This window comes from Triturus cristatus, chromosome 5_2, assembly GCF_964204655.1.
Source record: "Triturus cristatus chromosome 5_2, aTriCri1.1, whole genome shotgun sequence".
Classification (NCBI taxonomy): Eukaryota; Metazoa; Chordata; class Amphibia; order Caudata; family Salamandridae; genus Triturus; species Triturus cristatus.
The window spans coordinates 498,970,853-498,994,463 of NC_140588.1; the positions used below are offsets into that span (position 1 = coordinate 498,970,853).

General features: G+C 50.4%; 1 protein-coding gene across 2 annotated transcripts in view; it reads right to left on the reverse strand.

The window, feature by feature from the left end:
* The window catches only part of BBS9 (Bardet-Biedl syndrome 9), a 1,933,935-nt gene that overhangs the window by 1,809,771 nt on the left and 100,553 nt on the right, over positions 1-23,611 (reverse strand). The gene's annotated exons all lie outside the window — the stretch shown is intronic.

The window sequence follows — 23,611 nt, forward strand, 5'->3', positions numbered from 1 at the left end:
GCATTTATTCCTTAGCTGTGGTGTTTCCAGAATCTGTTCACACTATAAATACATGGAAAGACTCAATACAAATATGCCAACTTGCTTAACATTTCATGAACTGAAAAGTAACAAACCAAAAATGTAACCTGACTAAAATGGTTCAACACACAAACCTAAAAATGTAGGCATCAGTCTAACGTATAATTTACATTTTATATCAAGCTCTGAGGCAAGTATTAGCCTTGACCCAGACTCGCTTACCACCAGCTATGCCACATAACCAAACGGTTTAATCATAACAGTTCTGGAAAAATTACTCAACAGATCAGTCAGAAAGGTTCATGTTTTTCAAAAGAGCACCTGAGAAAAAAAAGTTACATGTCGTCGAGTGTACCCCAAACATAAATATGCCTCGTCCTGTTTCCTGCATGTACCCATCTGTAGACACCTACCCATCCTAGGGGTAGGAAAGCACCTAAAACAGAACCTGATTTGTGTCAAAAAACGTATACTGGGGAGGAGCCAAGATGGCGACCGGGACGGCAGCGTAGGCTCCCGGCTCCGTGAACCTCCGCACCCCGCACAGATATCCTGCACGAGATCCTTAGCCTGCGCCATCTACCCGGGTTGGTGAACGCGAGCGGCAACCGGCCGTGTGACCCCGAAGTTTCTGGCAGCGGTACCGCCGGAGAAATGTCCGTCTGAAGTTTGCGGCCTGTGCAGCCCCGGAGCCGGGACCTCGAGTGAACGCCGTGGCCGGGCGGCAGTGCAACAACAACGGCCCTTGGTGACTGGGTGTGGTCGGACTGCCGGAGTGGTGCGAATGTCGGACTGCGCTTCGCCGTGGTCGCTCCTACCACTAAGCGTAGCTGAACGAGTGCGTGCCCGTGGTGGCAACTCCAAGACTCTCCGGTGATTGCTTCAGCCTTCGCCGGTGAGCTGCCCGGACGCCGCCCGTAACTTGTCCCGATTCTTGCGGGCTGCTCCCGGATTTTCGCGGGCGCTGGTCCGTGGTGGGGACGACCGTGGCCCGTGACCACACACCGGACACATTGTTTGCCTGCCCTCGGAACCCAGTTACCAGTGCCATGGAACCCGAGGCGCTTGTGTCTGAGCCCCGGCCCCGATCTGGGATGGACCTACCCAGCGGCCATTTTGGTATGCCGGAGTCCACCATCCTGTACACCGGGTTGCAGCAGGATTGGGAGGGTGCGACTCTGAGGAGCGTAGCGGAGCGAGCGCCGGGAGCTGTACTGGGGTACGGTGACCTTCTCGAGGCTCTCGGTGCCCTTCACTCCACCCTGATTCACGGAGCCTGGGTGTTGGGGAGCAAGCTCGATGGAGTGACATCAGCGTCGGAACAGTTGCCGCCTGCCTATCCCCAGGTACACTGGGACTTCTCACGCCGCGCACGGGGGGACAGTGTCGTGGCCGCCCCTGTGAATAGTGCACGCCTGGACTCTCCGGACAGTATATTAACGTGTGATCAGCTGGCTGTGGATTTGGTCTGTCCCGGAGGTTTCGGACTTGAGTGGGGGGTGGTGGCCTTGTCCCGTGCGCGGTCTCCGACGACCCAGGCAACGTCCAAGCAACGGTCGCCCGCCCTGGCTGATTCCGCCTTCCTGGGCCTGGTGTGCAGTGTAAATCCTGGCTCGACATCGGGAAAGACGATCCTCCCTAGAGCTGACTGTGTCGATCTTCAGAGCCCTCTACCCTACCTGTGTGTGTCGCTTCCTGAGTTTTATTGGACACTTCTCTTCCTGGTAACATTGGACATGGCACTGGGACGAGGGGTATGCATGGGTGGGTTTGCAAAGAGTGGCCAAGGATGATGCTGGCCCTTCCGAGGTGGTCACCTACTAGGCGGGCGGGCTCGGGAGTTGTGTGCTCTCACGGCATAACTGTTAGTGTACCAAGTGCGTAATGCTCCTTACTCCTCTTTGACAGGGTCGATTTTGTGTTCTTTATTGTGTGCTTTATGGGAAACCGTGTGGTGCGGGAGGGAGAAGCCGGGGGCGTGTTTTGCAGGCCCTCCTCCAGTTTATTAATACTCTCTCTACCCCCCCGTCTGGTGGGGGCTCTTTTCCCACTTCTTTTCTCTGTTTCTTCTATATTTCGGGTCTGGTTCCGGGGCGACAGGCACACTGCTGGGGGGGGGGGCCGTACTCATCTGCAGAGGTGCAGGGTGGGGGGTTGGGGGGGGGGGATCCTTTAGTCTTTCATCTCTTTTTTCTATGGCCTCCTTTTCTTCTCTTATTCTTCTTTGTCTTTTTCTGGGATCAGCATGGTAGTACTCCTTTGTTGTTAATCACTGCTGTTTCCGGAGTGCCATAATTTCCGTGGAGTTTCCTGGGTCTTGGGGCAAGGGGTTGCAGGCGCAAATGGCCGTGTCATTCCTCTACATCCTGAACTTCTTGTTTCAGCGCCATTGCTTAGATAGACTGCTGTGTATTGTTTACGTTCATCGTTCTGCCTGCCATTTTTCGCTGCTGGGAAACTGTTTGGCACCTGATCCTTCCATCCTTTTCTATTATAAAATGTAAACCTTTATTATCCTGGTCTCCTACTTGGGCTGTTCAGAGACTGAGAGAATGCTAGCGTCGAGATTCTGCTCCCCGAGGTACTGACTGTGATAGACCTGCTTTCTGTTATTCTGATTGTTTAGCGGCCGGCCCCGGGGGTTGTAGGCCCATATGTGTAATTGATTGAAATGTCAATAAAGGTTTTAAAAAAAAAAAAAAAAAACGTATACTGGGAGAGGTGCTGACTGCGGAGCGCGGGGGTCACGGTTCGATCCCGGCGGCAACCCAGCTCAGCATCATGTGACCCTGGGCAATAGCTCACTTAATCTCACCGATGGCCATCAGCGCCTTGAAACCTTAAGGGGTGATATGTTCACGCCTTACAAGTATGGATTATTATACTCTTCCAGGCATTGAATTTGGTGCAGTTTTGGGTGGTTGCAGTAACCAGTGCGAGAGGTTTGCTTTGTATTAAAATTTATCCTCTTAGCTATCAACTTCTTAGATTTAAAAACCACTAGCCTCTAAAACACTCATAACAAACTGGCCATTAAATTAATCCAGTAATAACACATATAGGAATCCTGAGTATTGCGCTAAATATCATTGTTAGAGTTGGGGGGTCTCTAGTTGGCAGAGGTAGATACCTTTGACCAAATAGGGGCCCTTGCGTCTAGTCAGGGTAAGGGGATACACTCCTAAAATAACACCTGCTCACCCCCTTGGTAGCGTGGCATGAGCAGACAGGCTTATTTCAGAGGCAGTGTGTAAAGCATTTGTGAACACGTACAGTAATACAGTGACAACACTACAGATGGACACCACACAGGTTGTATTATAAAAACATAAGTATCTTTATATAGGCTTAACACAAGACTACAAACGACAAAAATCCACAATACTGTACTTTAAAAATGGTAGAAATAGCTTAGTTCTCTTTAAATGGTAAATGCGACACTTAGCGTTCAATGTACCTTTGGATGCGTAACGCAATACAAACAAAAGAGTTGCAGGGAAGGTGATGCGTCGGTTCCTTACACGCAAGAACGGTGATGCGTCAGTTCCTTGCTTCGGGGGAGGTGATGCGTCGGTTCCCTACTGCTGCGTAGGGGACGGTGATGCGTCGGTTCCTTACCGGAGAGGAGGTGATGGGTCAGTTCTTCACCGCATGCGGAGGTGATGCGTCGGTTTCTTACTGTGCTTCTGTGTCGATGAGACGAGCAATGCCGCGATGCGAGGACGACCCGATGCAATGAACAAAAATGGTGTCTTCTTGATGTTGCGACAATGAAGGGGTGATGTGTGCACGCCCAACGGCCGTGTGGCGACTCGGTGAATCTTCTTGAGCCGCGACAGGCCCTGCGACACGCTTCTCTGGTGATGCGACAGCGTCTGCTGCGACGGCGACACTCTTCTCCAGTGATGCGGGGCGCTTTGGCGATGGCGGCAGCGGCGGCACGCTTCCTCAGCGATGCAACGACTGCTACTGCAGCAGTGACACTCTTCTCCAGTGATGCGAGGTGCTTCGGCGATGAGATGGCAACAGCGGCGGCACGCTTTCTCAGCGATGCGGCGACAACTGCTGCAGCGGCGACACGCTTTTTCGTCTTGAGTCGCGCTTCCAGCTCCGAGCGACACGCAGTCTCTCAAAAGACCCAGCTCAACAGCAGGCACTTCAGATTCCCAGCAAGGGAACTCAGGGGAGCTGGTTGGTGAAGTCTTGTATCCCTGAGACTTCAGGCAGGAGGCAAGCTCTAGTTCAAGCCCTTGGAGATCTTCTTACAAGTTGATGAAAGTAGCACAAAGTCCTTTCTCCTTTCTTTGGCAATCAGGTAACCACTTCAGGCCAATCCTCAAACAGCACACAACATAGGGATAGTCTCCCCCTGCAGTCTCTCTCTCTGGTTCCTCTCCACAGCAAAGGTTCTTCTTGTTTCCCAAAAGTGATCTAAAGTCTGGGGGTCTGGGCCCAGTATTTATACTCATATTCTCTTTGTTCTCTGAAGGCAGAGGCCTTGCCTAGTCCAAACCAGTTCTGGTCAGTCTTGGAGCACTTAGTTTACAGGACTCCTTCTTTCCTTTGACAGTGTGGGCCAGGGACATCAGATGCACCACAGGAGGTGGAGCCAGCATTGTGGAAGGCAGGCACAGCCCTATTCAGGTCCTAGGTGCAATCCCTCCCACCACTCTACATGCAGATCTCTCAATTTAGCCTTGTGCTGAGTCACCCTGTCTCCTGGAACCCCCCAGCCCCTGTCACTCAAACTCCAGACAAGGAATACACAACCTAGCAGAGGCAGGCTTGGATAGTTAGGCAAGAAAATACCTACTTTCTAAAAGTGGTGTTTTCAAACACAGAATGTTAAAACCAACTTCACTAAAAGATGTATTTTATCATTCTGAGTTCAGGCATACTAAACTCGAATTTCTACCATGTTCCCTAGGTCAGTTAGGATTATAAGGTGTATTGTGAAAAACCAAAATGGCTGTAATTCACTATTAGGACATGTCACACACACCAGGGCATGTCCTACATTTTACTTACAATTCACCCTGCCCATGGGCCTACCTTAGGGGTGTCTGATATGAAGGGATGGTTTAGGTTCTGGTAAGTGGGTGCACTTGGCCAGTCAGCATGGCAGTACTAGACTGCACATAGGCTCTGCAATGGCAGGCCTGAGACACACTATACAGGCTGCTTTGGTAGGTGACACAACCAGTGCTGCTGGCCCACTAGCAGCATTTGATTTACAAGCCCAGGGCTCCCACGGTGCACTGTACTAGAGTCTGAGCAGTAAATCAAATAATCCAATCATGGAGTCACTAATCCATACATCAATTTACAATAGGGAGCCCTTGCACTGTGGCACTGATTAGAAGTGAAAAGGAAACAATCTTCTGGTCAAAGTTACATCAATCTATTTGCTCAACCCTCTGTTGTGCTAGCGAACCAACCCTTATAACTAACTAAAGCTAGAGACGATTGGACCATGTATAGTCAACAGGTAAGTTAAAAACAATAAATGTATCCAAAAACCAAAATATGTAAACATAAGATTTATTCACAAAATCTCACATGTGATAACACAATAGTAATTAACATTGTATCTGGCAATATTCACATAAACAGTACATAATTATAACAGACTCACAAAAAAACATGGACAATACATACTAAAAGGAAGAGAGTAAAAAATAGACAAACAAAGTATGTCATTAGACTTTACATATCCGTGATATCACACTAATTTCGGCGTAGAACTTGGTGTTTTTATGGTTTTGAACTCGTTCTGTCGCCTGTGTTCACGGATTATGTGGTTAAAAAGGCGTCGACGCGTTTCGATGGTTTTAAAATATTTCCATCTTTATCAAGACAACATGATGGACTCTCTTGCGTTGATTAAAAAAACTTATTAATATAACCAAATATAACCAAATAAAAACCTTGGTCAATATTATAAAGACCAATATTCTTCATATGATTCCTGGGGTTCAAATGGAAGTATAGTTGGTTCTGTCCAAGCTTGCAATTATCAATTCTTATACCGTCCTATCTTGAGAATGATCTATAGGTTATTGGCTAAACCCCAGTATAGATGTTCCAAAACGGCTACTCCAATGTTCTCAGCCTGATAATACACCCTTTTCAATTGGGATCATTTTGCATTGATGCACGCACCCGATTAGAAGTGGCACAGTGCCCAAAGCATCTAAAACCAGCAAAAACATATGAGGCAACAGCAAAAAATGGAAGGGAGACCCACGCCAATGGTGCCAGGTCTAACAATCATATACCCCGATACATTTTGGCTGGTAACGAATAGTTTCTTACCTGTCGGTGTAGTTTTGCAGCTTGAAGATCTTTCTGGATTCACTATACTGTGCATTATTCCGCGATCTTGTGGTTGGGTCCGGATTCGTAGTCTTTCCTTTGTTTTTTTTTTTGTTTTTTCGTAGCCCAGGTGGGCGTCGACGTACACCATTTGGTGTACCTCCCGTGACGTCGTCGTGCTTCCTGCGGAAGTCCCACCTTTGGGGCGCCATCTTCGGGTTCTTTTTTCCTTTCCTCTTTTTTTTTTTTTTTTTTTTTTTTAACCCTAGGCGATTGTTTAATCCTTCTTGTCCCTTTATCTGTATGTTTGTATTTGTTTGATCTTTTCCATTTTACCCCCTCTTCCTCCAGCCTCATCTTCCTGGCGGAGGTGGGTGGGTTCGCTAGTGAATCCAGAAAGATCTTCAAGCTGCAAAACTACACCGACAGGTAAGAAACTATTCGTTTTGCAGCGTGAATCTTTCTGGATTCACTATGCTGTGCATCGATTTTGTAGCGGTTTTCCTAGTTCTGTGGCGGCTGGGTGGTAGATGAGCGTTGGTCGTTGAAAATGTGCTGAAGCACCTTCTGTCCAACCTGTGCTTCCTTGTTCATCTGAATGTCCACGCAGTAGTGTTTCGTGAACGTGTGCACAGATGCCCAAGTTGCCGCGAGGCATATGTCCTGGATGGGCGTGTTCGCCAGGAAGGCCACGGTGGCCCCTTTCTTCCTTGTGGAGTGAGCCTGCGGCCCCTCCGCTAGCTCCTGTCCAGCCTGTTTGTGGCAGAATTGAATAGTGAGGGCAATCCACCTTGCGATGGTGCCCTTAGTCACTGGTCTACCCAAGAAGCTAGTAGCAAAGGACACGAACAGCTGTTTCGACTTCCTGAGTTCCTTGGTTCTCTCAATGTAGTGCATCACCGCCCTTCTGGCATCGAGGGTGTGCAGTGCCTTTTCTGCGTTTGTAGTCGGGTTTTGGAAGAAACTTGGTATCTGGATAGCCTGATTTATGTGGAACGCCGACACTACCTTGGGCATGAAGTGTGGGTCAGTTCTCAGGACTATTCTATCTTTGTGAATCTGAATGTAGGGTTCCTGCAGCGTTAGTGCTTGAAGCTCGCTCACCCTGCGTAGTGAGGTTATGGCCACCAGAAAGGCTGTTTTCATAGTCAACATCTGCAGTGTTGCCTTGTGAATGGGTTCAAACGGTGCCTTCATGAGCTCAGTCAGGACCACATTCAGATTCCATGCCGGCGGCGGCAACCTTTTCGGGGGGGCCATCCTTTTGGCTCCCTCCATGAATCTCCTCACCACCTGCGAGCTGAAGAAACTTCCACCTTTTTCACCTCTGGTGTAGGCCACGATGGCCGCTAGGTGTACCCTTAGTGAGCTCGAGCAGAGGTTACTCCTTAGAAGGTGTGTGAGGTACCTCAGTACTGTTGAGTCTCTTGTCATTCTGTTTTGCAGGCCCTTTTTCCGGCACCACACAGTGAACCTCTTCCATTTTGCGCTGTAGCATTTTCGTGTAGTTGGTTTCCTTGCCTCCCGTAGCACTCGCATCGTGCTCCGCGGCAATCTTAGGTGTGCGAACTCTAGGTCTTCAGGAGCCATGCCGCCAGGTTGAGGGTCTCTGGCTCTGGGTGCAGGACCTCTCCGTTTTGCATTGAGAGCAGGTCCTTCCTCCTCTCGAACCTGTATGGGTTGCCTTGTGCCATTTCTTGAATTTGTGAGAACCATGTCTGCCTCGCCCACTGCGGAGCCACCAGGATCAGGGTCATGTTGCTGGTTCTGCACTTGTCGAGCACTCTGTGCAACAGGGGTATCGGTGGAAAGGCGTAGGCAAATGTCCTCGACCAGCTTATCCATAGGGCATTTCCCTTGGATAGCTGATCTGGTTGCCTGGACGCGAAGCTTTGGCATTTTGCATTGTGGCGTGTTGCAAAAAGGTCTATTGTGGGAGTCCCCCATCTCCGGAAGATTTTCTCCGTCTCCTGGCCATTGAGCTCCCACTCGTGTGATGCTGAGGTCTGCCTGCTTAGCCAGTCTGCCTCCACATTCTCCTTCCCCGGTAGGTGAATTGCCAGTAGATCTATCCTGAGAGGAATGGCCCATCTCCAAATCTCCTGAGCTAGGGACGAGAGCGGGAACGACTGTGTCCCCCCTTGTTTGTTGATGTAGAACATCGCCGTGGTGTTGTCTGTTTGGACCAACACCCTCTTGTTGAACAGGTGCCTCTGGAATGCCTTCAGGGCTAGCAGGATTGTTTTCAACTCGAGGTAGTTGATATGGCGGACCGCATCTGCTGGGGCCCATAGACCCCTCACTCTGAGGTTGTCCATGTGCGCTCCCCATCCCTTCTGCGATGCGTCCGTGGTAATGGTCACTGTTGGGATTGGTGGTGTCAGGCTTCTCCCTGCTGTTATGTTGTCTCTGTTCCACCAAGTTATCTCCTCCTGCACTGCGTGCGTAACAACCACTAGATCCTCCCAGCTTCCTTTTGCTTGTGACCATTGTTGTTGTAGCCATTCCTGGAATGGTCTCATGTGCAGGCGTACATTCGGCACCAGCTGGATACAGGACGCCATCATCCCCATCATCTTGCTCACAGCCCTCACTGTCAGAGCTCGCCCCTTCTGGTAGAGCTTCGCCTCCTTCAGTAGAGCCTCTGTCCTCCTCTCGCTGGGCACTACTGTGCTGTTGCGGGAGTTGATCTTCGCCCCCAGGAAAATCTTCACCTGCTCCGGTTCCATCGATGATTTTCCCCAGTGGATCGAGAATCCCAGATTTGTGAGGGTGTCTGTTACGCGTTTTGCGTGCCTCTCGCACTTTCCGCGTGAGTTTGCCTTGACCAGCCAGTCGTCCAAGTAGGGGTAGACATGTATTCCCTGCCTGCGTAGGTGCGCCGCTACCGCCGACAGGCATTTTGTAAAGACCCTTGGTGCTGATTTTAATCCGAAGGCCAGGGTCGTGAACTGGTAGTGTTCTTGTTCGATGTTGAATCTTAGCAGGCCCTTGTGCCTTCTGTTTATTGGGATGTGAAGATAGGCATCCTTGAGGTCCACGGTGACCATGAAGTCCCCTTCTCTTATTTGTGGCAGAACCTCCTGCAGTGAAGTCATTTTGAACCTTTGCGTTCTGATGAACTTGTTTAGGTAACGGAGGTCTAGTATGGGTCTGAGGTCTCCGTCTACCTTCGGAACCACGAAGTAGTTTGAGTAGACCCCTTTGTTGCGTTCTCTGAACGGCACTGTCTCTATGGCTCCCTTTTGCAGGAGTTTCCGCGTTTCTTCTCTGAGTATTGCCAGTTCTTGGGCCGATCTCAGTCTTCCCCTTGGTTTCCTGTTTGGAGGTCTTTTCTCCAAATCTACGCAGTACCCGTACTGCACAACGTTCCGTATCCACTTGTCTGTGGTTATACGCCGCCACTCCTGAAGGTAGAACCTCAGTCTCCCGCCTACTGGTGTCGTATGCTCGTAGGCTCTTGAATTTTCTCTTCCCCCTGATGACACTTTTTTGCGCCTCACCCTTGGGGTCCTGGCGAGGGTAGGCGTCCTCTTGCGTGCTGAGTCACTTCGTCGAGGGCTGTTCGCCCCCTCTCCTCCTTTGGCCACGTCCGTTCCCTCTCCCGCGAAAGGACTGGCCCCGAGGTTGATATTGCCAGTTTTGCTTCTGCTGACCTTGTCCGTGACCTTCACCCTGCTGACCTTGTTGGAACGCCTGGTGCGACGTCCCCTGCTGGCTTCCTCCCCTACCGTAGGGTCTTCTCGAGGGATTTCCTCGCCTCATTCCCCTCAGCTGCAGGGCCCCCATGGACCTCGCCGTCTCGTTTTCTTTTTTCAGCTGGGTGAGCTTGTCGTCCACTGTTGCTCCGAACAGTGTCTCTCCATTGAAGGGGGTGCCAAGGATGTTGTTCTGCACTTCCGGTTTGAATCCCGAGATTCTTAGCCATGCATGCCTCCTCTCTGTGACCCCTATGGCCATGAGTCTTGCCGAAGTTTCTGCCCCATCCAACGCCGTCTTTATACAGGAGTTGGCGATGTTTTTGCCTTCATCTATCAGGTGATTCGCTCTCTGCCGGTATTCTTCGGGGAGGTGCTTTACTAACTCCCCCATCTCATCCCAGTGCTGGTATTGGTGTCTATTGAGGAGTGCATTTGAATTCGCCATGCGCCAGTGCATTGCGGCGTTCCTCTCGACCTTTCTTCCTGTGAGGTCAATCCTCCTGCTCTCCTTATCCGGGGGTGGGCCCGAAGTTGCTGGTACGTTGGGCCTTCTCCTGGCCGTGGAGGCTATGATGGAGTCAGCTGTCACACTACCCTTGATGTAAGGGGGGTCCAGGGAGGAGTGCTTATATTTCTTCTCTGTCCTGGGCGTGATCGACCGGCAGGTTGCAGGTTCCTTAAAGGCTTCTCTCCCCTGATTCATCACGCTTTGTAGCATGGGGAGGAACTGGCTCCTTGTCTGGATGGGGAGCAGTGTCTCGACGAGAAAATCGGCTTTCGGTTTCTCCTCGTCGAGTTTGACGCCGAAGGCCATTGCTGCGCTCCTGACCACCATATTGTAGACCCCGATGTCGTCGGGTGGTGAAGGCCTCGAAGGGTACGTGTCCACGGGCTCCTCCGGGTTTTCGGTGTCGAGATCGTGCCATTCGACGTCGTTGCTGGTAGATGCCGCCGATTCGTAGAACGACCGTTGGTCTTCTTCCTCGGCTTCTCCCTCATAATAGGGCTCTTCTTCCTCTTCGAGTTCCCTTGTCAGCCCTTCGGCGTCGAACTCGTCTTCGACCTCCTCGACGTCCGCTGATGGAACCGTTGGAATCTTGAATTCCTTCATTCTGGCGTCGAACTCCTTCTTTCTTTGAAGGATGTTCTCCATTTCGGCCTCGAGCCGCCTCTTCTTTTTTTCCATCTCGGAGATGCTTTCGGCGTCGACCGCGGGTCTTTTCGATGAAACTTGCGTCGACGTCGAACGTTCTTTCTGCGTCGATCGGCCAGTTTCATGGGATGCTTTCGACGACCCTTGCCTTTCGGCGTCTTTCGGCACCAGGGAGTCCTTATCTAAGGATCCGCTCGGCCTCTTGTCCGTGGTTCCCCCTTTGGCCGTCGAAGTTTTCGGCGCCGGGGCTCCCTTCGTGGACTTTGACTCAGCTTTTCTCGAGTCACCCTCGTGTTGTCGAGGTACTTTCTGTTTTGCGCTCGACGATTCTCTTACCTCGTCTTCTTTTTTCTTGTCGGTCTCTACGACCGTGAAGTTTTCGGCTGTCTCGGCGACGTTGTCCTCGTCGTCCGAAGAGAGGCCCAGAGCGTAGAGCGTCGGGGGCTTCCCCTTGCCATCCATGCTGGCGTTGGCCCTTCTCTGCCGCTCTCTCACCCTGAGTGTCTTCGGCGCGAAGGCTGAGCAGGCGTTGCAGTCGATACTCTGGTGATCGACCGGTAGGCAGAGGTTGCAGACCGGATGCTGGTCTCTCTGCGCGAACTTGTGGTGGCAGTTTGGGCAGAACTTGAATGGCGTCTTGTCCATTGCGCTCAGGGTCTCTGAGCGTGCATTCTCCAAGGCCGTCGAAGAAAAGGGCGCTGGTCCTCCTTTCTTCGCGCTCCTGATGAAATCTTTTCCTTTCCTGATATCTTCTAGTGTTTCTATCGATGAAACTCGCTTTTCTTCCTTCGAGTGTAGTTCTGGAGCTTCCCGATGACGATCCAGACCCAACGGCGGAAAAAAGAATCTGAAGATGGCGCCCCAAAGGTGGGACTTCCGCAGGAAGCACGACGACGTCACGGGAGGTGCACCAAATGGTGTACGTCGACGCCCACCTGGGCTACGAAAAAAAAAAAAAAAAAACAAAGGAAAGACTACGAATCCGGACCCAACCACAAGATCGCGGAATAATGCACAGTATAGTGAATCCAGAAAGATTCACGCTGCAAAAAGTATGTTGATATTTATAGGAGGAAAATGCCCAGTTATTCCCAATGATCAGGGAAAACTCGTAAATGGGTGGTAATTATGGCAACCGTAACAGCAGAGTCGGATTTTATGGGGCACAATATATATTACACCAGTTACCGGCCAGCTCATAATGAAGGCCCAAGTCCTGATGTCTGACACCCTCTTGCAGGAAGTGAGGCAAAGCAGCATTATCAATTTACAGGAAGCTGTATCAAAGAGATGTCACTGTTATCTGGCCATGCCTCAAACACGTCTGAAGCCATCCTGGACACATACCACAAGATGGAGTAGCTGGCAAAGGAGCCCTGGTACATCGGATAGCCTCCTTAAGAAAACATCCCTACGGAGGTTCGCCTCATCTGGAACATCCATGCAGGTAGGTTGCAGAGGCTTTTTGTCTGTATTTAATTTAACTTACAATTGCTCAAGATCAGCAGTAAAATAAGCCCTAAATCGCCGAAACTCACGTGGTGGAAAAAAAACTGCCTGGCATTCATAGAGTTGCAGAAATAGTGCCATAGCAGCACCCTCTTTTAGGAGAAAGAAGCCTCTTCAAGGCGAGTAACCAAATATCAGAGCGGGACAAACTTACTGCCTAAAGAAGAAAGTTAGCACTGCCCTGCAGGGGGCTCTAATGTCCTTATTTATACCTTAGAGCAAATGCCACCCCAGCTAGTCTATATATCCATAAAGAACCTAAAATCATCCCCTATCGCTCCTCAACACAGAATATAAAATTCTTAGTAAACTCCTTGTTAACCGCCTACTCCCACTCCTTCCGCGACTGATCCACACGGACCAATGTGGTTTTGTCCCACGACGGAGTACCTCGCTGAATCTCAGGCGTTTTCATGCCATCTTGCACGCCTCGGGCCCCCGCCCGGCGGGCGCGGGGTGTTTATCCCTGGATATTTTGCAGGCCTTCGATACGCTCAGCTGGTCTTATATGTTGGAGGTATTGAAGAAAATGGGTGCTACCCCAGAGCTATGTGCCTGGATCCAGCTGCTCTACACCGCCCCCACGGCCAGGGCGAAAACAGGCTCGATCATCTCCTCAGCCTACCCCATCTTCCGGGGTACACACGCCAGGGGTGCCCACTATAGCCTATATTGTTCGTCTTGGCACTTGAACCGTTAGCCCAAACTCTCAGGCGAGCCATGGTTCCCCATGGTATCCTGATGGAGGGAGTCTTGCATTCAGTCTCGCTTTACGCAGACGATATGCTGTTGTACTTTCGTGATCTCCAGTCCGACATGGGGGAGGTGGCGGATCTTTTTCTCCGCTTCAGAGAGATCTCCGGGTTACGCCTTAATGCTTCCAAGTCCGTAGCCTATTCTTTCAGTGGCATGTTCGTGGCGCCGGAGATCCGTTTCGGGCCCTTGTCCTTCAGGGTGGCGCCGGTCACCTTTAGGTGCTTGGGGATTAATATATTTCGATCCGTGCCGGATGTCATTGCAGGCAATCTGGTGCGCACCATCTCTTCCATACGCTCCCAAATTGCATTTTGGAACACATTGCCCCTCACCACAGCAGGGCGGGTAACGATATCCAAGATGGTGATGTTGCCTCGCCTGCTTTATTATTTCGTCAATGTCCCGGTGGCATACCCCGCTTGGATCTTTCGTGAGCTGGATACACTGCTGATTTCGCTGATCTGGGGTACGGGGAGACATAGGCTCGCGTTAGCAAAAATGCGGCTACCGAACAGAGCTGGCGGGATGGGTGCGCCCGATTTTAGGGCATACTGTATCGCTGGCCAGCTGCAGTGGTTGGCCTATTGGCTGGCCGGTAAAAACCTGTTTGAAATTGGCTATACCCCGACCCAATTGGCACGAGGGGCTTTGCAAGCGCTGTTGTGCCCCGGCGCCCCTAAGCCACTGGACCCACCGGCCCTGCTGAGGATAGCGCTCCATTACTGGACACGGGCATGTAAATACACCAAAATCCGTACTCACCAAACATGCCGCTGTGCGGCCTCCCTACGAGGCGGGGAGTTTTGCGCGCCGGACAAGTACGGCCATGGACACAACAGGGGGTGGAAACTATAGGGGCCTTTTTCCAAGAGGGCAACTTGATGTCCCACGTAGATTTTGTGAGGGTTAACAGGGTACCCGACACCCAGTTTCTGCTCCACGCTGCGATCTCTCGATATATTCGGACGTACTGGCAGGCGACACCGGCGGAACCCTCCACATTCCACCTTTTGCGATCCCTCCACATAATGGGTCATGGACGATTTCTGGTTCGTTGGCTTTCCCGGGGCCTCCGGGTCTCTGTGGTCGCTCTCCGGACACGGTGGGAGACGGATTTGTCCCGGGCATTTAGTGATAAGGAGTGGGCTTATATCTTGGAGTATCCTAAAAAAGTGTCCTGCAACTGCAGATTGAAAACTATTCAATTATTTGTCCTCCACAGGGCGTACCTTACCCCCATACACTGAGTAGGATGTACAACGCGGCGGCTGCAACCTGCCCCCGCTGCCTGGCGCCGGACGCCGACCTGGTATACATGCTGTGGCTTTGCCCGACGCTGCGGGGATACTGGGGTAGGATAACGCACGTCCTAAGCACGATTGCTGAACGCCCCTCCTGGGACACTGCAGAGGCTTGTTTATTGGGCCTTTTACTGCTCCCCTTGAAAGCAAAGCTGCTGCGCCGTTTCGCCAACCTGGCATTAATGCTGGCAAAGCGCCTGATAACACAGCGGTGGAAGTCCCGCACGCCGCCACATGTAGAGGCTTGGGGAGAGGAGGTGTTATGTTGGGCGGTGGCGGAGCGAGAGGCGCTGTACCGTGAGGAGACTCGGGGGCTGCGCAAGCGTCCTATCGCCCTGGAATGGGCACATCTGGCTGAACTATTGAAGAGCGAGATGGAGGAGGGGGAGGGGAGGCTGTGGTGACTACCCCCCCCGGAGTTCCCCCATATAAGCAGTGGTTCCTGTTGATGGAGGTGGGTTGTTATGGCTGAGAGGGTGTGTATGACTCTTGGTTCTGGGAAGTGGGGTGTTTCAGGTGGATGTGTCCGCTTCCTGTTGGGGGATGGTTGCCGCCGGGGGGGGCTCGACCCACCCCCCTTCATGGTGGGCGTCTTGTTTATCCATTTGGTCCCCCTCTCGTGCTGCATGGACCGGCCTCCTTCCTCCCCCTTCCGCGGGCTTGGTGTGGGGTTGGTCTCTACTCCGGCCCACCCTTCTTCTTCCCCCCCCCCCCCAGGGGTATGCTCTGAGTCCCCCAGACTAAGATTGTTTTCTTCATGGCTTGGTTGGGTACGGAGGGTGGGTTCCGGGAGGGTTTGGGGGGTTGTGGGACAGTTGAGCGGACACAGCTCCCCTTGAATACAATAGTTCGTAGGCTAGGAATGTAATGCACAACACTGGGATGGACTGGTGGCTTCCCCAGCTGTCTTGGGACATTTTGGAATGTATTGTGGACAACACTATAATGGGTACAGATGGCAGACAATGCCCGAATTGTAGCCTGTACTTTCTGAATAATCACAGTGTTCAATGTGATGTGTATTGCGATGTACCTCCATATGAAAATCCCAATAAAGTTTGTTTTAAAAAAAAAAAAGAACCTAAAATCATCCTGGATAATCAATTTCGGAAAGAGTTGATCTATGTTACAAGCAAATAAAGGATTGGGTCACACAAATTATCAATACAGACTAAAAATGGAGCGACAAACTCCTAAAACAAGTCTGAGAGAGAGGAGTTAAAAATTTGCGAACATTCGTGACAAGAATTTTCAATTCTATTAAGGACACGGAGGCGAGGATTATGCTTCTCATTTATTTACTCCGGAAGCTCAGCAGCCAATGAAAATACAATAACAAAAATCACATGACCCTCCATAGAGTATCATGGTATATAAGGACCCAGCACAACCATAGTGTCCTCTTTCTTTGTAACCATAGCAGTTAAGTCCATTCGCGATCTGCTCTTGAAGACCAACCGGCGGACGAGAGTTTCTCCAAACCAGCAAACTGAAGGCCCAACGGGGCCGCGCTTTCGAACCGGGACACGGCCCAGGAACTCCAACAGTGTGGAACCACGAAGAACTGTATAGCACTCAGCAGCAGCTGCACGAGTAGTCAGGCTCTACATATTATCAGCACCTGGAAAAGAGTACCCCGTAATAGCCATCCATCATCAAAAAGACAAAACACCAACAATGCCGAAAAAAGGGTGGGAGAAAAGAGATATATGCAGTATAAATATCATTATTGATTAATAACATGTCATATAATGCATCACAGTTTTGGGTGGGATAATCCTCGCCTCCGTGTCCTTAATAGAATTGAAAATTCTTGTCACGAATGTTCGTAAATTTTTTATTCTATGTCAGGACCGGAGGCTCCGATTATGCTTGTTCAAAGCTTAGCCACCACCACAGAAGACACATCCACAATAGGTTTGTAATAAAAGGCCTTAAACGTACTTTCAGTAGACCAGTCAGCTGCGTTCATAATGTCTGACAGACTGACACCTGCTGAATAGGCCTTAGAGGCCATCGCACCACGAGCTGAATGTGCTCCAAACTTGGAAGTATCAATACCCGCTACGCCCATGAGCCAACGCATTCATCGTGCCAAAGTAGCTGGAGTCACTGGGCGAAAGGGTTTCTGCAGAGCAATCAACAATTGACCTTGCATATCAGCGCAAAATTCTGCTGTACTTACCTCGTAATCTTTAACACATTGCACTATGCACAGCTTAGAATTATTGGGAAAAGCTGGGTAGGAAATAGATGCAGTGTTACATTTAGTCCTTCCAGATAAGGTGAAGGTCACACTTTCCGGGGAAAACCTACGCTCCGCCAAATCCAATGCTCGCACATCCGAAACTCGTTTACATGAAACTAGACATAAGAGCATTGTTAGTTTAGCTGAAAGCTGTTTCCGGGTCAAATACATATTAGAAGGCCAGGCCTCCAGAAATTTAAGAACAATGGAGACATCCCATAACTGTGAGTATTTGGGACACGGGGCTTAACCATCCGTACGCCTCTAACAGTTTACACACCAACGGATGCTCCCCAAGGGGCTTGCCATCCATGGGTACATGACCAGCTGAGATGGCGGACCGAAAGTTGTTGACTGTTCTGTACGCTAAACCTGAAGACGCTATTGAAGCCAGAAAATTAACAACTAGATAGACATGTGCTTTAGAGGGATCCACCTCCCGTTGAGAGCACCAATCACACCATCTTCTCCAAAGGAAGCATATCTTTCATGGGTGTTGGCCGACCAGGCTTCATTGATAAATCTGTCAGCTTCTCGTGAAAGGCCTGGGACTTTCCATCTGTCCCTGAAACCCGCCAAGCTACAAGAGGAAGTTGACCCGATAGCACTAATTGTAGAGGATTCTGTAGAGGGTCCAGCAACATGTTCCCTAACCGAGGGAGAAGAATAGGAACTGCACAAATCATGCCCAGAAGGACCAGGAACCATGCTTGCGCTCTCCTTAAAGGGGTGATCAGGATGAGTTCTGCTCGGTAAGACCTGGTTCGTGCTAGAACCCTGGGAATCATCATGAACGGGGGAAATGCATAACACATGGTCGACGGCCACTCCTGTAGGAATGCATCCGAGGCAAGAGCCTCCGGGTCCGGCCTCCAACTGAAAAACTTGAGAACCTGTCTGTTGAGGCGGGATGCAAATAGGTCTATCTGACAGAGACCCCAAAGACGTGTCAAGTTCTGAAATACCTTGGGGAGCAGCATCCAGTCGCTGAAATCTTGCAGATGGCGGGAGTGCCAGTCTGCCACTTCGTTGTTGTAGCCCGGAAGATATTCCGCCACTACCGAGATTCTGTTCTGAAGGCAGAAGTGCCAGAAGTCCTTGGCAATCTATGCCAACATTCGGGACTTCGCACCGCCCAGTTTGTTGACGTAACGTACTGCCGAAATATTGTCCATCCAAAGAAGGATAAAACAATCTGTCTTCTGGGGAGACAAGCATCGGATCGCAAAGGAACCAGCCAACAGTTCCAGGCAGTTGATATGTAAAGATAGCTCTTCCGGCGACCACCCGTGGACAACAACTGGCCGCATCGGGCTCCCCAACCCCACAGGCTGGCATCGGATTCGATTACCACATCCGGGGCTGATTCGAATAGAGCTCGGTCGTTCCAGGCCTCCATGTGGTGTAACCACCATATCATCTCCAGCCTCGCCTCCTCTGAGAGGGGAATTTGTTCTGAGTAACTGAGGCCTTTTTAGAGATGGCGGATCTTGAGCCGTTGAAGGGCCCAGTAGTGAAGGGGGCCAGGGAAGATAGCCTGAATTGACGAAGCTAGCAAGCCCACTATTCGGGCTAAGGACCTCAGGGATATCATCTGCTAGTGAATGGTAGACCTCAATTCCCGTTTGATAACTCTGATCTTCTGCATTGGAAGTAAGAGTTGACAAGTCAGGGAATTGACTAAGAAGCCTAGGAACTCGATCGATTGAGTTGGAATCGGAATTGACTTCTGTGGATTCACAATGAACCCCAGATTCTGTAAGAGATTGATCGCCCAATGGAGGTGCAAGTCTACTAGTCGGGGGGGTTGTCGCCATGATAATGATGTCGTCTAGGTAGACGATGAGGCGAACACCCCGGGCTCTGAGAGATTCTACCACTGGTCGAAGAAGCTTCGTAAAGCCCCATGGTGCCGACGCTAGGCCGAACGGGAGAACCTTGTACTCATAACAAATCCCTTTCCACAGAAACTGCAGGAATCAGCGGTGAGGGTCGAAAATGGGAATGCACAAATACGCATTTTCAGGTCCAGCCGGACCATCCAGTCCCCTTCCTGAAGGAGATTGCGCAGAAGATGAGTGCCTTCCATCCTCAAGTGTCTGTAAACGATCCAGGAATTGAAATCTTTTAAGTTCAAAACTAGTCTGGATCAACACCCTTTCTTCTCCACAAGGAAGACGTTGCGGAATCGTAGAAATCTATTCTGTACCCCTGCACCGTTTCTAACACCCAAGCATCCTGAGAGATCTCTCGCCAGCTGTTAAGAAAACACCCTACTCTGCCCCCCAAAATCACTCGGAACAAGGAATCAGGCTCACCTGAGTTTCCGGAATCTTGTTGACCGCTGGATTTGTCACCAAATCTGCCTTTGCGGAACCTGTTCCGTGATCGTCGAGTGGGATAGAAGGAGGAGGTATTGGAATTGTTGTCTTGATAACCTCCTCTTTGCTGGCCACGCGGGGCGCCTTGACCGTAACCCCGGCCGAACAAGCGCCCTCCAAAGCGTCCGGCCCTGCCAAAACCCGGGCAGAAAGCCCGTTTGAGCGATCCTTGGGCCTTATCTAGCCCACTGAAGGTAGCCACAAATTTGGTTAATTCTTTCAAGAAAGGTTGTCCAAATAACAGACCTTGGACTAGTGGGCCAGATTCAGATGTGGAGAGTTCAGGGGTCTAGTTTCAGGAGAATAGAACGGCGGCGTTCTGTCGAAAGTGCACAATTGGCATTGCCAAGGTGGCACACCGCCCTCTGGGCCCAGCCAATCAGCTTGTCAGGGTCAATGGCGAGAGAAGACTCTTTGGCCCTAAAGCCAAGCTCAAGAATTTTGGTCAGGGGCCCAGCTATATCTAATAATTTGTCCTGACAGGAACTCCAAGACATGTCACGGCCCTTCTTGGGGTCCTTCGAGTACTTCTTTAGGTAGGTTAGCATCGAGGGGTCCACCTCGGGGGTTTCTGCTACTTTGTCCGCCAGATCAGGTCTCGGACATTCAGACCGAAGTCTTGCCCGCACATCCTTATCGAACGCCTGTCGGTGGTGGGACTGAACATAATCCATAGTATTTAAATGGAGACACTGTTCCTAGAGAGACAGAGAGAGATATATAAATGAATGAAGCGAGAAACCTAGGCTGATATTAGGCCCAACTACCTAAGGATTAAGTGGGGGGGGGGTGGGGGCATTCCTTAGTTTCTCTTGTTGCCCTCACACACCCCGAAGGATGTCATGCTTCATCATTGGGCGTTTGCTCCTCGTCGGGCCGGCGCTGCAATGCCCTACGGGTCCCCCGAAGGGTCACTTTAGCGGAGATCTTTTAGAGAAAACGCCGTTTGGTGCATGCGGGTATGTGGTTTGGGTCCTAATAAAAAGATATGTGGTGATGGAGTGTGTTAGTGAAGTGGTATCCTAAAAATGTCTAAGGGTTACTGGGATAAAGTTTAATGTGAATAGCACCCTTGACATAATAAAAGACCCGTAGGTTGGGTGTTACCTTATAGAAAGTAATGTACCAATAGGTAACTAGTGTGTGGTCAAGCGGTCGACATGTTTCGCGCCCCAATGGTCCAAAAAGGATCCCTGGCGCTTCCTCAGGACCAAAAAAGAGTGAAAAGTGGATGTGCCCTAAGGGATACTACCCTCAGTATACTATCCGGGCGTGCACTCCGAAGTAGCACTGCTCTCTATGTGAGAGTCAGGTCGCACCAGGATAGACAGCCTAGGTAAATGAGGAAACAAAAAGAAAGGAGAACATCCTGCCTATTAAAGAATGTTCACCTGTTCAAGAAATTCAAAAAACGAGTGCAATATCAAGGTATATACAAAGAGATATCACCTCCCCTCACAGGTGGTGGCGTGATGGGGTCTCAACGGTAAGCTTACAGGTGCCTGAGCCAGAAAAAAAGGGGGGGGGGGGGGGCCTGGGAGGCAGCCCGTAGCCGACCGGAGTCGCCCATATGTGCGGGCACTCACCGTGGTAGAGGTTGAACCCGATGTCCACAGACTCATGTGGCATACAATCTATAGGTCTTTCATTACGATTCTACCTACAATATGTTACAAAAACTCACCTAAAGGCACGGAGAATAATGCTCCATAGGTTAGGGGACGAGCGTACACACCTTCTAGTGCTGTGAACAAGGGAATAAATGACAGGCAACTGCTAGTCAATCCAACTCCTACAGATACCAGACTGGTCTGAGCTGTCTTGTACACTGTATTTAAGTAAATAGCCAGTTTCCTCAGTACTCATAAGTGCATTTTTACTCACAGTTTTGCTCCGGCGTGGCCTCGTTTACCACCTACCCCCGTCGTCCTCCTACCTGGAATGGAGACGAGGATCACCCCGCGTTTCTTAAGTACTGCCCGTGTTGATTTAATTAGGGCGGGGTCCGTGTCCGGTCGTCAGACGAGGAGCAGCTGTGTTCTCGCTAGTGTGTGTTCGCCGCGCATGTGCAGAAGGTAAACCGATGAGCGGGGCGCATGCGTGTGTCAAAAATAGTGGTTCCGGCTCACGTGTTGTTGTTGCCATGGTTATGTGTCTATGCAGTCCTCAGTGTTTATGTATATCCGGCTGAGTGGTGCTCGTAAATTGTAAAAACGCTTCGAAAAAGCCCATCTAGTGTACTGAGAGGGCGGTAATAGTAAGAATGAATCGTATAATTTATAAAGCCTCATAGTTCCACTGAAGTACAGTCGATGGTGAACTCGAGAGGGTATTATGATTGTTACATGAGTCTTGGGGGGATCGAGGACGGTGGGGGGAAGGGGGGAACGGGGGCAGGAAGGAGCGGGGGGTCGTTGTGTGGCAAGTGACCCCGGGAAGCCTATTCTTAACCCTCTAGTATCATGAAGTTGCTCAAAGGGGGTGGTCTCGCCAGGATAGGGGAGACCCAGGACATGAATATCGTTTTGTAAGACCTCGTGGTCAGGTAGTCATGGGTGTGTACTGCTGATTTCGCTGCCAAACCCTCATGTAGCGTTATAGTTCAGTCCATGGTATATCGTCGTTCAGGCCCACCTCGTTGGTCCGGAGGCGATGTACCCAGCGTTGTTCTCTACGTAGAAGGGTGTTATTATTCCAATTCCCACTTAATCCTTAGGTAGTTGGGCCTAATATCAGCCTAGGTTTCTCGCTTCATTCATTTATATATCTCTCTCTGTCTCTCTAGGAACAGTGTCTCCATTTAAATACTATAGATATAATACGGAGCACAGACACTGGACCACAACTAGCTCCCGGTCCCCCCCCCTCCTTCTTTATGTACAGATAATTAGCACGGCAGCTTAGCCGAGGGACCTGACCTGACTCTTCCTTCCAATTCTTTCTTCTTTTTTCCTAAACTGAGTGCACATAATGTCAACCAATAACATGGGGGATAACCTGGGGCTCGGGTTTGATGATGACATCGTGGCGGAAATCCTGAGAACCCCCTCACTACTAGATAGTGAGGGCAATATGGCCAGCACATCATCACAAGGTGACTGGAACTCCCTGGCATCACTTAAGAAACTACAAGTCAAAATTGCCATGCATGGCACAATTATGACTGAATACCTGAGGGCAAATGCTGCACCCAATGGCCTAGTTGTCCGCACGGCACCAAGAATCTTCTTGGAAGATCTCATTTTCCGCAAAGAATGGAGCCAGATCGCATGGAAATGTACCCGCGACTGGCTCATTCTGATTATTGGTACCGCTAGACGTCTCTCCGAAGCATTGATTATCAAGATTAATATCGCGGAGAATGGACTGAAAACTGGGATCAGTATTTCAGCCTACAAAACCCGTCTAGCAGAAATCAACGCAGAGATGACTGACCATCGGGATTATTTATTACAACAAAAAGTGGCAAAATTACAAAAAGACATTAAAAGATTCGACAGGGAGAAGATATACCCATACACTAAAGAGGAATACAAACCATCAGATAGTGATGCTGGCTCAGATGACGGCTCCACAACATCTACGAACTCAGGACGTTCGATGTACAGCAATTCCAGCAATAGTAGCTGGGGGAGGAACGCAAACAAACCGGGCCTACTCCCTCCACCTCCGATACCACAGATGTACGGCTATGCACACCAACCTTTCCCACAACAAGGCCCGATGTGGTTTCCAGCTTTTCCGGGTCAACACCCAGGTTACCAACAACCATTCTTCCCCAATGCACCTCCTCCTTTTCAGAACAGAGGCAGGGGACGAGGCAGAGGCAGAAGAAGAGGGCAAAAACAAGTCCAGTGGCAAGATCAAGAGACACAACAGAGAACAACGAGGAGTTCAACACTCCCAAGACCCTGATAGTGAACCTCACAGACAGACTCCTGAACACAGACGAAACGGCAGTCCTGGAACTGGGTTTAGGATTTGTACCCACCCCCAAGGAGGATAACTTTCGCATGAATGAGGAACTACAACAACTCTTCCGCAAGATCCGCATCAAATCCTTTTTTAACAACAACCCCACCCCTGATCGCCAGGACACCGGACTGAGACCACCCTCCAAATTCACTCCATCAGCGGGTATGGTCCCGAGTGAAGTACTGACGTTTGAAAAAGCAGTCCTGAAGGAGGCAAACAACCTAAGAAGCCGGCATGTCTTTGACAACTTA